This window comes from Mesoplodon bidens (genome assembly GCF_964165515.1).
Source record: "Mesoplodon bidens genome assembly, chromosome: 16".
NCBI lineage: Eukaryota > Metazoa > Chordata > Mammalia > Artiodactyla > Ziphiidae > Mesoplodon > Mesoplodon bidens.
In genome coordinates this window covers 47,463,627-47,469,892 of record NC_138173.1, presented here as the reverse complement: position 1 = coordinate 47,469,892, position 6,266 = coordinate 47,463,627, and positions in this window count along the sequence as shown.

Here is a 6,266-nt window from a genome sequence, read left to right as displayed (position 1 = left end):
GATGTGCTTTTTTTTTTTTTTTTTTGGAAAATTTTCCTATGTAATTAAATATCCTTCCTAAGAAACTATTCATAGTATCTGGTTTATAGCATCCTGTTAAACAGAAAGTATGGTATTCTGATTACACAGCCTTAGGTTGACTATTAGGAAAACATTTTTCAGTCATATCTTTTCCTATCTGACTACCCAGAGACTTAATTATAGATGTGGCATATATTCTCCTGACCAAATACTTTGCCCTGTAATATATAAAACAAATTAATATTATAACCTTTATTTCTTTATCATGTTTTAAGTGTACTCACCTCTGACCCTTTTCATAACAGAGATCTACATAGATATTGAACAATTTGCTTCCTTCTGGAAGGAAATAAAAGTTGTCCATGAAATTTTGTTTTAAGAACCTCAGTTAATGGGCTTCCCTGGTGGCACAGTGGTTGAGAGTCCGCCTGCCGATGCAGGGGACACGGGTTCGTGCCCCAGTCCGGGAAGATCCCACATGCCGCGGAGCGCCTAGGCCCGTGAGCCATGGCCACTGAGCCTGCGCGTCCGGAGCCTGTCATCCGCAACAGGAGAGGCCACAACAGTGAGAGGCCCGCGTACCGCAAAAAAAAAAAAAAGAACCTCAGTTAAGTAATATATTCTTATAGCTTAATTTTCCTATATGGCCATGAAAATTTAAACACACCTAGTTTAATGCTGTGGTTATAAAAACCTAATCTGATCATTCTAGATAATTATACAGCTAAAGCCATCTCTGACACTTGTCTCTGTTTTCCTTTGGGTTAACATTTTTCATCATTTATTAATTTACTGGTAATGATGATGATGATGATGATGGTGATAGTAATAGGTAATATTTATTGAGCACTTAAGCTAAGTACTTAACATGAATTATTTCACAAGTGCCTATAATGATGCCCATTTTACAAATGAGAAAACTGAGGTTTAGAAATTAACAGCATGCTCAAAAGTCATACTGATGGCAGATCCACACCCAGTTCATTTTATCGTCAAAGTATATTGGCCCCTTTCCCCAATCCATCACCATGTATTTTTAGTGGTTGAATTTTATGAATCAGTGATATGTTATTCATAGAACAATATATGAATCTTCAACACACATAAGCTGGAAACATTTTAACACAATGTGTACAGTTACTGCAATATCTGTTTTCCATACATTTGATAAAAATACCACAAATATGGCACCATATTTGACAATGTACCAGATTAAAGTAATTTTATCTTCAAAATATCTGTGTAAGATATGATCTTTTTCTTATAGTTAGCAGAATGTACATATCTCCCACTTCTTTAAAGGTGTTAAAATATACCATGGCCATTTTGTAGAGGTCTCCCTAGAAAACATAATGGCTAGATATAATGACATTATGTGACCAGTAAAGAATATATATACAATGAGACACATATTTTGCAATATAACCTAAAGAATGAATATTGACTGTCACAGTATCAGCAATATTCTTATCTCTTTAAGATTATAATCTTCTTTAATGGGTCAATGAAACAGGGATGCAAGATTATATTAAAGGCTGTGTTAATTTTCTAGTGCTGTCATTACAAAGTATCACAGACTGGGTGGCTTAAGCAATATAAATTAATTTTTCCAACATTCTGGAGGCTAGAAGTCAAAAATCAAAGTGTAGGCAGCTTCACTTTCTTCTCCTTAGCTTTCAAATAGGGGCCTTCTTCCTCACACGGCCTTCCCTCTGTATGTGTCTGTGTCCTAATATCCTCTTCTTATAATGATACCCGTCAAATTGGATCAGGGCCAACCCATATGACCAAATTTTATCTTAATTGCATCTTTATTTGTTTATTTTAACATCTTTATTGGAGTATAATTGCTTTACAATGGTGTGTTAGTTTCTGTTTTATAACAAAGTGAATCAGCTATACATATACATATGTTCCCATATCTCTTCCCTCTTGCATCTCCCTCCCACGCTCCCTATCCCATCCCTCTAGGTGGTCACAAAGCTCCAAGCTGATCTCCCTGTGCTATGTGGCTGCTTCCCACTAGCTATCTATTTTACGTTTGGTAGTGTATATATGTCCAAGCCACTCTCTCACTTCGTCCCAGTTTACCCTTACCCCTCCCCGTGTCCTCAAGTCCATTCTCTATGTCTGCATCTTTATTTCTGTCCTGCACCTAGGTTCTTCAGAACCATTTTTTTTTCTGATTCCATATATATGTGTTAGCATATGGTATTTGTTTTTCTTCTTCTGACTTACTTCACTCTGTAGGAGAGACTCTAGGTCCACCCACCTCACTACAAATAACTCAATTTCATTTCTATTTATAGATGAGTAATATTCCATTGTATATATGTGCCATATTTTCTTTATCCATTCGTCTGTTGATGGACACTTAGGTTACTTCAATGTCCTGGCTATTATAAATAGTGCTGCAGTGAACATTGTGGTACATGTCTCTTTTTGAACTATGGTTTTCTCAGGGTATATGCCCAGTAGTGGGATTGCCGGGTCCTATGGTAGCTCTTTTTTTAGTTTTTTAAGGAACCTCCAAACTGTTCTCCATAGTGGCTGTATCAATTTACATTCCCACCAGCAGTGCAAGAGGGTTCCCTTTTCTCCACACCCTCTCCAGCATTTATTGTTTGTAGATATTTGATGATGGCCATTCTGACTGGTGTGAGATGATACCTCATTGTAGTTTTGATTTGCATTTCTCTAATGATTAGTGATGTTAAGCATCCTTTCATGTGTTTGTTGGCAACCTGTATATCTTCTTTGGAGAAATGTCTATTTAGGTCTTCTGCCCATTTTGGGATTGGGTTGTTTGTTTTTTTGATATTGAGCTGCATGAGCTGCTTGTAAATTTTGGAGATTAATCGTTTGTCAGTTGCTTCATTTGCAAATATTTTCTCCCACTATGAGAGTTGTCTTTTTGTCTTGTGTATGTTTCCTTTGCTGTGCAAAAGATTTTAAGTTCCATTAGGTCCCATTTGTTTATTTTTGTTTTTATTTCCATTTCTCTAGGAGGTGGGTCAAAAAGGATCTTGCTGTGATATATGTCATAGAGTGTTCTGCCTATGTTTTCCCCTAAGAGGTTTATAGTATGTGGCCTTACATTTTGGTCTTTAATCCATTTTGAGTTTATTTTTGTGTATGGTGTTAGGGAGTGTTCTAATTTCATTCTTTTACATGTAGCTGTCCAATTTTCCCAGCACCACTTATTGAAGAGGCTGTCCTTTCTCCACTGTACATTCTGCCTCCTTTATCAAAGATAAGGTGACCATATGTGCGTGGGTTTATCTCTGAGCTTTTATCCTGTTCCATTGATCTATCTTTCTGTTTTTGTGCCAGTAACATACTGTCTTGATTACTGTAGCTTTGTACTATAGTCTGAAGTCAGGGAGCCTGATTCCTCCAGCTCCGTTTTTCTTTCTCAAGATTGCTTTGCCTATTCAGGGTCTTTTGTGTTTCTATACAAATAGTGCAAATTTTTTTCTAGTTTTGTGAAAAATACCATTGGTTTTTTGAAAGGGATTGCACTGAATGTGTAGATTGCTATGGGTAGTATAGTCATTTCCACAATGTTGATTCTTCCAATTCAAGAACATGGTATATCTCTCCATCTGTTTTTATCATCTTTAATTTCTTTCATCAGTGTCTTATAGTTTTCTGCATACAGGTCTTTTGTCTTCTTAGGTAGGGTTATTCCTTGGTATTTTATTGTTTTTCTTGCAATGGTGAGTGGGAGTGTTTCCTTAATTTCTCTTTCAGATTTTTCATCATTAGTGTATAGGAATGCAAGAGATTTCTGTGCATTAATTTTGTATCCTGCTACTTTACCAATTCATTGCTTAGCTCTAGTAGTTTTCTGGTAACATCTTTAGGATTCTCTATGTATAGGATCATGTCATCTGAAAACAGTGACAGCATTACTACTTCTTTTCCAATTTGGATTCCTTTTATTTCTTTTTCTTCTCTGATTGTTGTGGCTATAACTTCCAAAACTATGTTGAATAATAGTGGTGAGAGTGGGCAACCATGTCTTGTTCCTGATCTTAGAGGAAATGGTTTCAGTTTTTCACCATTGAGAAGGATGCTGGTTTTGGGTTTTTCATATATGGCCTGCATCTATTGAGATGATGATATGGTTTTTATCCTTCAAATTGTTAATATGGTGTATCACATTGATTGATTTGTGTATATTGAAGAATCCTTGCATTCCTGGGATAAACCCCACTTGAACATGGTGTATGAGCCTTTTAATGTGCTCTTGGATTCTGTTTGCTAATATTTTGTTGAGGATTTTTGCATCTATGTTCATCAGTGATATTGGCCTTAAGTTTTCTTTCTTTGTGACATCTTTGTCTGGTTTTTGTATCAGGGTGATGGTGGCCTCGTAGAATGAGTTTCGGAGTGTTTCTCCCTCTGCTATATTTTGGAAGAGTTTGAAAAGACAGATGTTAGCTCTTCTCTAAATGTTGATAGAATTCGCCTATGAAGCCATCTGGTCCTGGGCTTTGGTTTGTTGGAAGATTTTTAATTACAGTGTCAGTTTCAGTGCTTGTGATTGGTATGTTTATATTTTCTATTTCTTCCTGGTTCAGTCTCCGATGGTTGTGCTTTTCTAAGAATGTGTCCATTTCTTCCAGGTTGTCCATTTTAATGGCATAGAGTTGCTTGTAGTAATCTCTCATGATCCTTTGTATCTCTGCAGTGTCAGTTGTTACTTCTCCTTTTTCATTTTTAATTCTATTGATTTGAGTCTTCTCCCTTTTTTTCTTGATGAGTCTGGTGAATAGTTTATCAATTTTGTTTATTTTCTCAAAGAACCAGCTCTTAATTTTATTGATGTTTACTATTGTTTCCTTCATTTTTTTTTCATTTATTTCTGATCTAATCTTTATGATTTCTTTCCTTCTGCTAACTTTGGGGGGTTTTTGTTCTTCTTTCTCTAATTGCTTTAGGTGTAAGGTTAGTTTGTTTGTTTGAGATATTTCTTGTTTCTTGAGGTAGGATTGTATTGCTATAAACTTCCCTCTTAGAACTGCTTTTGCTGCATCCCATAGGTTTTGGGTCGTCTTGTTTTCATTGTCATTTGTTTCTAGGTATTTTCTGATTTCCTCTTTGATTTCTTCAGTGATCTCTTGGTTATTTAGTAGTATATTGTTTAGCCTCCTTCTGTTTGTATTTTTTACAATTTTTTCCTGTAATTGATATCTAGTCTCATAGCATTGTGGTTGGAAAACATACTTGATATGATTTCAATTTTCTTAAATTTACCAAGGCTTGATTTGTGACCCAATATATGATCTATCCTGGAAAATGTTCCATGAGCACTTGAGAAGAAAGTGTATTCTGTTGTTTTTGGATGGAATGTCCTATAAATATCAGTTAAGTCCATCCTGTTTAATGTATCATTTAAAGCTTGTGTTTCCTTATTTATTTTCATTTTGGCTGATCTGTGCATTGGTGAAAGTGGGGTGTTAAAGTCTCCTACTATGATTGTGTTACTGTCAATTTCCCCTTTTATGGCTGTTAGCATTTGCCTTATGTATTGAGGTGCTCTTATGTTGGGTGCATATATAGTTACAATTGTAACTATATAAATAAATAAATATAATAAACTATATTAAATAACTATATAAATAAAATAAAATAAAGTTATTAAAATAGAAAAAATTATTGAAATGAAAAAATTTAAAAGTAATACAAAAAAGAAAGAAAAAAGAAATAAAGATAGAAGAGAGCAACCAAACCAAAAACCAAATCCACCAACAATAACAAGCACTAAAAACTATACTAAAAAAAAAAAAGGATAAACAGAACCCTAGGACAAATGGTAAAAGCAAAGCTATACAGACAAAATCACAGAAAGAAGCATACACACTCACAAAAACAGAAAAAGTAAAAACATATAATATGTATATATAAAAAAAAGGAAGAGAGCACCCAAATCAATAAACAAATCTACCAATGATAATAAACTCTAAATACAAAACTAAGATAAACATAAAACCAGAAAAAAATTAGATGCAGAAAGCATACCTCAAGTCTCCAGTTGCTCCCAAAGTCCCTGCCTCAATTTTGGGATGATTCATTATCTGTTCAGGTATTCTACAGATGCAGGGTACAAAAAGTTGGTTGTGGAGATTTAATCCACTGCTCCTGAGGCTGCTGGGAGAAATTTTCCTTTTTCTTCTTTGTTCACACAGCTCCTGGGGTTCAGCTTTGGATTTGGCCCTGCCTCTTTGTGTAGGTCGCCG